The sequence below is a fragment of the Salvelinus namaycush genome, chromosome 24, assembly GCF_016432855.1.
Source record: "Salvelinus namaycush isolate Seneca chromosome 24, SaNama_1.0, whole genome shotgun sequence".
Classification (NCBI taxonomy): domain Eukaryota; kingdom Metazoa; phylum Chordata; class Actinopteri; order Salmoniformes; family Salmonidae; genus Salvelinus; species Salvelinus namaycush.
The window spans coordinates 14,706,618-14,718,666 of record NC_052330.1 but is presented as its reverse complement, the minus strand read 5'-3'; the positions used below and the strand labels follow the sequence as shown (position 1 = coordinate 14,718,666).

Genomic DNA, 12,049 nt, shown 5'->3' with positions numbered 1-12,049 from the left:
TCTGGGCCAATGGTCAATCCAACTTCGATTTGGCCTCTGCATGCCCCGCAATTGCTTCACACCCACCATATGGAGCCTCGGACCACATTTTCGGATCAAGCATCAATTGGCTTTAAGTCTAGGCCTCCGCAATGGATTAGTTCACTGAGATGGGCGCAAATATATCTATCAATTACTGCTTGACTAAAACAATCTTGGTCGACCAGCCTAACAACCAAAAAAATCGACCAGTTGGCTAATTGGGGTCAGTCATAGAAGAAACTACAAGCTGTTTTGCCGAAATCTGTAATGACTGAAGGAATTTCAAGAGTTACCATACTCGGTCACAGTGATGGCTCTCGTACTTCTATAGGTTAGTATCGATGTTTAGTAGTACAATGCAGAAGGTTTTATAGAAGGGCTTTGTAAACAGGCCTCAACAGAATGCAATGATTCGACATACGTGACATCAGAGAGGGCCTGACTACTTTCTGATAGAGAATTCAGGGAGAGTGCAAAACCTGTTGCCCGTAATAAAACGAAGTGCGCTGTGGTGAACTGCAGCTTTAATGCAGTGGCAGCTGCATTCGTGTAGATGATGTTGCCATAGTCTACAACCGGTAGGAACGTCAACTGAATGATCTGATGATCCACCTCCCGGGTGGCGCAGTGGTCTAGGGCACTGCATCGCGGTGCTAGCTGCGCCACCAGAGTCTCTGGGTTCGCGCCCAGGCTGGGCTGGGTTCGCGCCCAGGCTCTGTCGCAGCTGGCCGCAACCGGGAGGTCCGTGGGGCGACGCACAATTGGCATAGCGTCGTCCGGGTTAGGGAGGGTTTGGCCGGTAGGGATATCCTTGTCTCAGTATGTAAAAATGTAATAAAATGTATGCACTCTACTGTAAGTCGCTCTGGATAAGAGCGTCTGCTAAATGACTAAAATGTAAAATGTAAATCTGCTTTCTATTAAGCGAGAAACTCGTGTTTTTTTTAAATTACATTTTTTTATAGAAAATGTATTGTCTATCCAAATGCCCAGATATTTGTAAGCAGGGACACAATTTGGGCACTATCCAAGGTAAAGATGCCTAAATCTTTAGCAATTCAATGTTAATTTAAGGTCAATTACTGTTCTTTGTAAGACGATGAAAGCAGTCTGTAGGTCAGACAGAGCCTGATCCACATGCACTTCGGTATTCAGAGAAGGAATTTGTTTGTGTCAATGGGAGATTCCAAGCCAGCGTAGATGGAAAATTTGTGTCGGATCTCAGATTGGTTATGGTAATTCTCGCAGAAACTTCATTGGGAGGAAGGATGTTTGAAATGCTTTAAGTTTGTATCACAAATAGTTTTCTTAAAAATCTTAATGAAAGTGGCCATTTTTAGACCTATACATGCCTCCTGTAAATCCCTATGATCCGTGAATGATACAGACAATATCTTGGTGTCATTATACTGGTTCGAATCCAGACTGTATCACATCCGTCCGTGATTGGGAGTCCCATAGGGCGGCGGACAATTGGCCCAGCATAGCCCGGGTTTGACCTTCTTTGTAAATAAGAATTTGTTCTAAACTGACTAGCCTAGTTAAATAAAGGGTACACACACACCAAAAAGTTATTTTGTTGGCATTTACGTATGCCCCCATTACCAGTAAAACATATTCAAAACCTATTTCTTTCACTTACTTGCTGTGCTGTTTTGTTGTTCATTTGTTCAGTCGTTTCATTCTCAACCAGGATTTCTATGGAATGCCATTTGGGTCTTTACGGGTCTAAAAAATATACTATTTGACGTGTCAATTAAGCTTGTTGACCAATCAGGACCTGAATATGACTGCAAGTCACATAATTTAACGCGTTCATTAATTTTTACGTAGTTATTACACATTGATTACACTATCACTCGTATTTCATATGTCACAACGATTCGTCAATACGTATGCTATGATGCTGGTAAAGTTGTCTCGTGCACCTACAGTGCTGGTCATTAAAAAAAGCTAGCTAGCTCATGGATGCTAACAATGTTCTTCCCCAAAAACATAGCAAAACGACAATCTGTTTCAGTTAGCTAGCTAACTATATAGCATCATCTAAAATAACCCTAATTTATAAGACAGTTCTTATTTGATTAATGGTGGTCGGACCCATCTATGTAAAGCTAGCCACAATAAGGATTAGACATAAGTGGACTTTGCGGGTAGCTTTCAAAATAAAAATATGGCATAATTCTATTATTTGTATTAATTTGCATCACTTTTTTTTTTTTTAAATTTTATCCCATTTTCTCCCCAATTTTCGTGGTATCCAATCGCTAGTAATTACTATCTTGTCTCATCACTACAACTCCCGTACGGGCTCGGGAGAGACGAAGGTCGAAAGCCATGCGTCCTCCGAAGCACAACCCAACCAAGCCACACTGCTTCTTAACACAGCGCGCTTCCAACCCGGAAGCCAGCCGCACCAATGTGTCGGAGGAAACACCGTGTACCTGGCCCCCTTGGTTAGCGCGCACTGCGCCCGGCCCGCCACAGGAGTCGCTGGAGCGCGATGAGACAAGGATATCTCTACCGGCCAAACCCTCCCTAACCCGGACGACGCTATGCCAATTGTGCGTCGCCCCACGGACCTCCCGGTCGCGGCCGGCTGCGACAGAGCCTGGGCGCGAACCCAGAGACTCTGGTGGCGCAGTTAGCACTGCGATGCAGTGCTCTAGACCACTGCGCCACCCGGGAGGCTGCATACTTTTATTTTGAAGGCAAACTGCAAATTCCACCATTGTGCCTAATCCTTATTGTGGCTAGCTTCACAACACATTACTCAGTCCGGTCGAGCTTCTCTAGCCAGGCTGCTTATAACATTAGCTTTGGCCAACAGGGTTAAGTAGCTGGCTAGCTATTGATTTTCATGAACTGAAGTTTCAATACGCGAACAACAAGTGGCAACCTAGCTAATACTTACTCACAAGGATTCCTAAATCACTGCTAAGAATAATGAAAATGACTTTCTATTGGTCATTGTTTTCAGGCTGGTTGTATTATGCTTTATTACCAACGCGGTATTGAAAACCCATCGTTCGTGGCCTGTGTTGGCAGACTTCTTTGTACAGCTTTGACAGTGCTACTGTATCTTTTTTGACATGCAAAGACCCAAACGGCGTTCCATAGTATGTATGTCGTGAAGCTAATAGCAGGGACGCTATTACTGTGTAACTCCGGTAGGGCAACATCTGAAAAATAGCACACTTAGTAGTGTGTACAGGTGCTCGACCAGTCGGCGAAAGCCAACATCACCCACGACAGAGAACAGTTGATTGTCATGGGCAAAGTATTCCATTATCTTGGCTTTAATGGATTTCGTCTTTGAGTTGTCTCGCTGAAATGTTCTTACTCTTTCAAATGACTGCGCGATCCACACAGCAGGCATTGTGGGCTGAGTTAGGAATGCTGCGTTACACGTGTAGCGCAACATTTTACATGGCATCATTATGTCATACACTACAGTTCAAAAGTTTGGGGTCACTTAGAAATGTCCTTGTTTTTGAAAGAAAAGCAATTTTTTTGTCCATTAAAATAACATCAAATTGATTAGAAATACAGTGTAGACATTGTTAATGCTGTAAATGATTATTGTAGCTGGAAAGGGCAGATTTCTTATGAAATAGCTACATAGGCGTACAGAGTAGAGGTCAACCGATTACGATTTTTCAGCGCCGATACCGATTATTGGAGGACCAAAAAAAGCCGATACCGATTAATTGGACGATTTTTATATACACTGCTCAAAAAAATAAAGGGAACACTTAAACAACACAATGTAACTCCAAGTCAATCACACTTCTGTGAAATCAAACTGTCCACTTAGGAAGCAACACTGATTGACAATAAATTTCACATGCTGTTGTGCAAATGGAATAGACAACAGGTGGAAATTATAGGCAATTAGCAAGACACCCCCAAAAAAGGAGTGATTCTGCAGGTGGTGACCACAGACCACTTCTCAGTTCCTATGCTTCCTGGCTGATGTTTTGGTCACTTTTGAATGCTGGCGGTGCTTTCACTCTAGTGGTAGCATGAGACGGAGTCTACAACCCACACAAGTGGCTCAGGTAGTGCAGCTCATCCAGGATGGCACATCAATGCGAGCTGTGGCAAGAAGGTTTGCTGTGTCTGTCAGCGTAGTGTCCAGAGCATGGAGGCGCTACCAGGAGACAGGCCAGTACATCAGGAGACGTGGAGGAGGCCGTAAGAGGGCAACAACCCAGCAGCAGGACCGCTACCTCCGCCTTTGTGCAAGGAGGAGCACTGCCAGAGCCCTGCAAAATGACCTCCAGCAGGCCACAAATGTGCATGTGTCAGCATATGGTCTCACAAAGTGTCTGAGGATCTCATCTCGGTACCTACTGGCAGTCAGGCTACCTCTGGCTACCTTATGGTTAGGTACATTGGTGCAACGACAGCGCTTTTTTTCGCGAATGTGCTTGTTAAATCATCACCTGTTTGGCGAAGTAGGCTGTGATTCAATGACAAATTAACAGGCACCACATTGATTTGCAATGCAGGACAAGCTAGTTAAACTAGTAATATCATCAACCATGTGTAGTTAACTAGTGATTATGTTAAGATTGATTGTTTTTTAAAAGATAAGTTTAATGCTAGCTAGCAACTTACCTTGGCTCCTTGCTGTACTCGCGTAACAGGTGGTCAGCCTGCCACGCAGTCTCCTCATCAAGTGCAATGTAATCGGCGTCCAAAAATACCGCTTACCTATTGTTATGAAAACTTGAAAATCGGCCCTAATTAAATCGACCAACCTCTACTAGAAGGCCAGCATCCCGGAGTCGCCTCTTCACTGTTGAGACTGGTGTTTTGCGGGTACTATTTAATGAAGCTGCCAGTTGAGGACTTGTGAGGTGTCTGTTTCTCAAACTAGACACTCTAATGTACTTGTCCTCTTGCTCAGTTGTGCGCCGGGGCCTCCCACTCTTTCTATTCTGGTTAGAGCCAGTTCTCACTGTTCTGTGAAGGGAGTAGTACAGAGCGTTGTAAGAGATCTTCAGTTTCTTGGCAATTTCTCACATGGAATAGCCTTCCTTTCTCAGAACAAGAATAGACTGACGAGTTTCAGAAGAAAGTACTTTGTTTCTGGCCATTTTGAGCCTGTAATCGAACACACAAATGCTGATGGTCCAGATACTCATCTAGTCTGAAGGCCAGTTTCATTGCTTCTTTAAATCAGAACAGTTTTCAGCTGTGCTAACATAATTGCAAAAGGGTTTTCTAATGATCAATTAGCCTTTTAAAATGATACACTTGGATTAGCTAACACAACGTGCCATTGGAACACAGGAGTGATGGTTGCTGATAATGGGCCTCTGTACGCCTATGTAGATATTCCATTAAAAATCTGCCGTTTCCAGCTACAATAGTCATTTACAACATTAACAATGTCTACACTGTATTTCTGATCAATTTGATGTTATTTTAATGGACTTTTTTTGTGCTTTTCTTTCAAAAACAGTGTATAACAAAACGTTGTATGTTATATAGGCATGCACATCAGCTTTGACATCGGTTTTGCACATCGGCGTTAAACTAGACATCAGCCGATACCGATGTTGGCATTTTTAGCTAATATCGGCCGATTCCGATATGTTCATCGATATATCATGCATGCATCCCTAGTAACAATATACTCTACAAGTACCTACAATTTTCAGTGGGCTTGCTGCTATTTCTGAAGTTCTGATACATTTTATGAGCACCCACAATACAGTGAATGGGAAAATGGATTCAAAGCAAACTGCCTCTGCTGATTTGCAGAATGCACAATCCGAAAGGAGGGCCGTGATTGGTTAATGACCTATAAATGTCAATTTATATGTATAAAATGGGTCCTAGTTTGAAGAGTATATTTTCAGACCTGTTGTGTTCACTGACATTTGGATAAGCTGTCCAGCTACTCTGATAAAATGTAGCTAATGTCATCTAGCTATGTCACGTTTCAAGGCAGCTGAGTTTGCTCAACTCCCCGTTATAGCTATACATCCTGTATGGAAGATATCCATATTACAGGGAACTAAACTAGAGAGAGTTAAGGCATATTTATTTTTAGATATCCAAACAACATCTAAAAAGAAGCCAAATCAAAAAAGGTTACTTTTGAGATATTAATATTTAATGTTGAATACATGAATGTGAATAGATTCTGAAATACAACTTCACATACTACATTTTTTGAGAGCACACTATAAAAGGAGTATAATGACACCAAGATGTTGTCTGTATCATGTACAGATCATAGGGTTTTACAGGAGGCATGAAAAGGCTTATAGGTCTAAAAATGGCCACTTCCATCATCATTTTCTCAAATTGTTTGTGACACAAATGTAAAAAGTATGTATGTCAAACATCCTTCCACCAAATGAAGTTCCAATGTGAGAATTGCCAGAACAACCGGATACCAAAAGTAGTTTTAGTCTACGCTGGTGTGTAATTGCTCCAATCTCTTGCAAAACAGAATATTACCAAGGTACGGTTTATTATGAAATAGAAGAGCTAATCTAACTGAAGATATTTTTTAGCAGTAGAAATATTTATTCTCCATGTGTGCAGTTCATTCACCTGCTGAACAATTCACCTGCTGAACAATTCACCTGCACTAATATCCAATAATACAGTGCATTTGGAAATTATTCAGACCCTTTGACTTTTTCCACAAATTTATATGTTACAGCCTTATTCTAAAACTGCTAAAAATATTTAAAAATAATAATAATCATATTTACATAACTATCCAGACCCTTTACTCAGTACTTTGTTGAAGCACCTTTGGCAGCGATTACAGCCTAGAGTCTTCCTGGGTATGATGCTACAAGCTTGGCACACCTGCATTTGTGGAGTTTCTCCCATTCTTCTCTGCAGATCCTCTCAAGCTCTGTCAGGTTGGATGGGGAGCGTCGCTGCACAGGTATTTTCAGGTCTCTACGGAGATGTTCAATCGGGTTCAAGTCCGCGCTCTGGCTGGGCCACTCAAGGACATTGAGACTTGTCCCGAAGCCAATCCTGTGTTGTCTTGGCTGTGTTCTTAGGGTTGTTGTCCTGTTGGAAGGTGAACCTTTGCCCCAGTCTGGGGTCTTGAGCGTTCTAGAGCAGATTTTCATCAAGAATCTCTCTGTACATTGCACCGTTCATCTTTCCCTCAATCCTGACTAGTCTCCCAGTCCCTGCCACTGAAAAAACATCCCCACAGCATGATGCTGCCACCACCATGCTTCACCGTAGGGATGGTGCCAGGTTTCGTCCAGACGTGACACTTGGCAGTCAGGTCAAAGAGTTCCATCTTGGTTTCATCAGACCAGAGAATCTTGTTTCTCATGGTCAGAGTCATTTAGGTGCCTTTTGGCAAACTCCAAGCAGGCTGTTATGTGCCTTTTACTGAGGAGTAGCCACTACCATAAAGGCCTGAATGGCGGAGTGCTGTAGAGATGGTTGTCTTTCTGGCACGTTCTCTCATCTCCAGAGGAACTCTGGAGCTCTGTCAGAGTGACCATCGGGTTCGTGGTCACCTCCCGGACCAAGGCCCTTCTCCCCTGATTGCTCAGTTTAGCCAGCAGCCTCCTCTAGGAAGAGTCTTGGTGGTTCCAAACTTCTTCCATTTAAGAATGACGGAGGCCGATATTACATTTTTTTGTACCCTTCCCCAGATCTGTGCCTCGACACAATCCTGTCTCTGAGCTCTACGGACAATTCATCTGACCTCATGGCTTGGTTTTTGCTCTGACATGAACTGTCAACTGGGAGACCTTACATAGACAGGTGTGTGCTTTTCCAAATCATGTTCAATCAATTGAATTCACCACAGGTCGACTCCAATCAAGTTGTAGAAATATCTCAAGGATGATCAATGGATGATGATCAATGGAAACAGGATGCACCTGAGCTCAATTTCGAGTCTCAAAGGGTCAGAATACTTTTTTAAATAAGGTATATGTTTGTTATTTTTATACATTTGCAAACATTTCACTTTGTCATTATGGGGTATTGTGTGAAAAATAATTTAATCCATTTTAGAATAAGGCTGTAACGTAACAAAATGTGGAAAAAGACAACGGGTCTGAATACTTTCCGAATGCACTGCAACTCAGCACAATTTTCCTATCCTTCCTGCCAATCTAGGAACCCACGTGCTGCCTAGCTCTGCACATCAACAATGGCCTCTTCACCAAAATCAACGTGAGACATGTCCTCTGCAGCTATGACTGGATATGATTGCATTAGGTCACTGCTTGCTCTATTGGTCACATTGATAAAAGCAACAGTTGATAAGAATACTTGCCAGAAAAGTTAAACCATTAAAAGAATGCAGAAGTTAACCCAATCAAGCAAACTATCTAATCTTGTCACGTCTGCTTTACAGTACGCCATTTAATGCCTGTACTGTACGATTCAAGGTCTTATCATTAAAGTCATGCAGCCACAAAACTGTCAAGTATAGGACTTGAACAACTTTGTTGAAAAGCTAACTGCAGGCCATAAACAGAGCCTCACACTGTACAGAGTAATTGCGTAGCAGCCTATCCACTTCATTTCAATGATACAGTAAAGGACAAACTGTAATAATAATAATAATAATAATAAGGTAAAGCAGCCCATTAGCAGACACACACTTGTAGGTATCCTCCGCTTTGAAAATAACCAGGCATGTAGTGTGAACGTGTCACAGCTGTCGCTGGAACACAATTTTGTTTATGGGCCAGCAAGCTCCTCTTCTAACCCTTCGTGACCGTTGAGAGCTTTGTCCTTCAGGCAAAACTACCAACACAGTGCAAACGATTCTTCTTCATGCTCATGATTACTCTGCCCATTTACTTTCTCAAAATACAGACGTCATTCACTTCTACAAGCTGATTTAAATATATGCAGAAATTAGCACTTATGAATTACCTATCGTCGGCTAAATGTCACACCAGATATCAGATCATGCATGCACGTGAAAGTTTGATGCCTGTAGTTACCGTACATGTTGTATTGCTTCTATTTTTTTGTAAGATTTATACTGCATCATGAGTTAAAATGTTTGGATTTCATCAGATTTGCATTCAATATCTCGGTGAAATGTCAGTAAACTAACTAACTACACTTTTCAGACATGCTGTATTCACTGACATTCGGATAGCTATCCAGCTAGTTACTCTGATAACATTAACGTTAGCCATAGTTTAGCTAGGTCACGTTAAGGCAGATGAGACGCGTCGTTTTTTCGCCAATGCACTGTCCAAATTGTCAAACCAGGAAGAAGCAATATGTATTAATTCCATTATTCCAAACACTTGTCATAGAAGAAAAAACCCACTTACCGCCAGTAATTACGAATGTCTGGATTTATTTTCAATGCTATGCAGCCTCGTCCCCTAACAGTGTGTCTTCCACCATGAGGTCAAAGCTGTTTACCAACTCAGAACCGTGATTGTCAAAGGCATTTTACCCCGCCCCTGAACATCTTCTATTGGTCGTGTACTGAGCGAGGCGGTCTATTTTGAAGAGGTGGTGGCTGAATACTGATCCTTCATTGGTCAATTGTCAAAGAAAAGGTTGTACTCTCCAATGAAAAGTCAGAATCCTGTTATAAGGGCGGTTTTAGCTGTGGTTTCCACTAGATAGCACAGCCAGAAACTCAAAATTGGGTATATCGTGAAAATGCATGGGGAAAAAAAGATTAGGGTTGGGCATAAAGTTAGGTTTAAAATAAATGTTTAAGAAGAGAAATTGTACAAATAGGAGGGATTATGAGATTGTGGCTGTGGTAACTAGTGACGACCCTTATAAATAAGCTACATTGTAAAAATGTACAAAATTGTATACATGAGAATCCATGACATGAAAGATATTGAATAGTGTGATATTTAAAAGAATAGCTAGACCTGCTCTACCATGTGTTAAAGTCCGAGTTCACAAACTAAATGTGGCTAATAGAGAGTAACAAGTCAAAGATGATCAGTTGCTCTTATTAGTTATACTACAGAAATATCGTAAAATTATATACCTGGTTGGTTAGTGATTTTTTTTTAAATTGCTGTAAAAAGACATGTCTTTTATGTGAATATTTACCACCACCTACTAGTATTTTTTCAAAAATGTCCTCTTATAAAAACGTTTACACATTTGCCGTACCAATATCAGTCACGCGATGGCGTACGTGACTGGCAAATTACATCACCTGTGGAAAATATAGGCGAGCGAGAAAGGACTTGAAGAATTTATGAGTGGACTACACTTTTTCATTTATTTGACCTCACTTCTCATTCAGTTCATATTTGTATGTAGTATATTTATAGTGTTGCATCATCTGTATCTTTTTTTTATGCAGTAGCCATAACAGCTTCATTAACAATATTCTGTTGTTGATTGATATAATTTCCTATGATCAATATGGTTATCAGTCAGGTAGTTGAGAAATGAAATCACAGGCCCTCTCCTGGGATCTAATTTCTTTATTCGATCATTCACAGGATAAAGTCACCCTCCATGACATATATTGATAAAAATAGACTTAAATGAGAGACCATGTACAGTGGACTTTACTTGACATTTGACAAATGATAACCACCAACATCTGCATAGGTCAGGGATGGATATAGATTTTTCTTTCTACCTCAGTGAACAACAGATCTGGGTAGTGCCTCGCAGCCATAGTTTTTCCATGTGATTGGTCTTTATTGACACACAGGGCTATTATCTCAAAGTTCACCTCATGATTTCCCTCCTTATGGGGCCTAGAAAGTACTCATGATGTTGATGTCCGTGTATGACAGACACACACATTATACAGTTAATTTCTGACTACTTGTAAGGTAAACATGACACAGACTCAGTTGTAGGGAACACTGAGGTTACACACACACACACACACACACACACACACACACACACACACACACACACACACACACACACACACACACACACACACACACACACACACACACACACACACACACACACACACACACACACACACACACACACACACGTTTGTTTTACTATCCTTGTGGTGGACCAATCAATTGATTCCCATTCAAATCGTATTTTCCTTAACCCTTAACCCTAAACCTAACTCTAACCCTTAATCTAAACCTAATTGTGACCTTAACCTTAAACCTAACCCCTAAGCCTAAAATATCATTTTTCCTTGTGGGAACTGTTGAAATGACCCCACTTGTCCAAATGCTTTCTTGTTCTACTATCCTTGTGAGGACTTTTGGCCTCAAGGATAGTAAAACCAAACACACACACACACGCACACACACACACACACACACACACACACACACACACACACACACACACACACACACACACACACACACACACACACACACACACACACACACACACACACACACACACACACACACACACACACACACACAGGTACATATGCAAACATTCACCACCCCCCCCCACAACCAATGATCCAGTGTTTATATACTGTGTCTTAATACAATCTTTCTGTCTTGGCAACAGAGATTACTATTCTTAAGTTGTTTCACTGAAGTATACACCACGGTAGATCTGTGACTATGCGTCTAAAGCTTGTGTAAATCTTCTCTCTTTATTAACTTCATAAAAGTGTCTGAGTTGTTGGACATTGTGCATTAACAGACATTGTTAAATGCTGATGACACTACAATTGTCAAACATGAGGCAATCATTTTAATTTGAGGGCCACAATGACCTAACCTGGTCTGAAATCTCAAGGGACTGGAAAGTTAATTTTCATACCACCTATCAGGGAACCAAGCTCATTCAAATCAGAAAGGCCACCAGCATTTTCCATCCAGTTTAGTCTGCCAGCTGACACACTTCCCTCCTTTCTACTAAATGGTCATTGGTCATTGGTTTGTCCGCTGATCTACACAATCATGAGCTAGAATTTTAATGGGTGAGTAATGACTGCTTTACAGCAAATGACTGATTGAATTTACGAAATAGATAAGTTAGTATGTGAATTTTACAGAGATCTGTTTCACACTCATTCTGCACAATGCCGTTTGAAGGGTCATACAGAGGCTTC

The 12,049-nt window shown here is 41.4% G+C and overlaps 1 protein-coding gene across 3 annotated transcripts in view; it reads right to left on the bottom strand.

The window, feature by feature from the left end:
- LOC120019751 (atypical kinase COQ8A, mitochondrial-like) overlaps nucleotides 1-9,429 on the bottom strand; it is a 40,048-nt gene extending 30,619 nt beyond the window's left edge. For all 3 annotated transcript variants that reach the window (XM_038963179.1, XM_038963180.1, XM_038963181.1), the window contains exon 1: nucleotides 9,333-9,429. The gene's annotated coding sequence lies outside the window, so the exon portion shown is untranslated. The remainder of the gene's footprint in view (nucleotides 1-9,332) is intronic.
- Between the last annotated feature and the right edge of the window lie 2,620 nt (nucleotides 9,430-12,049).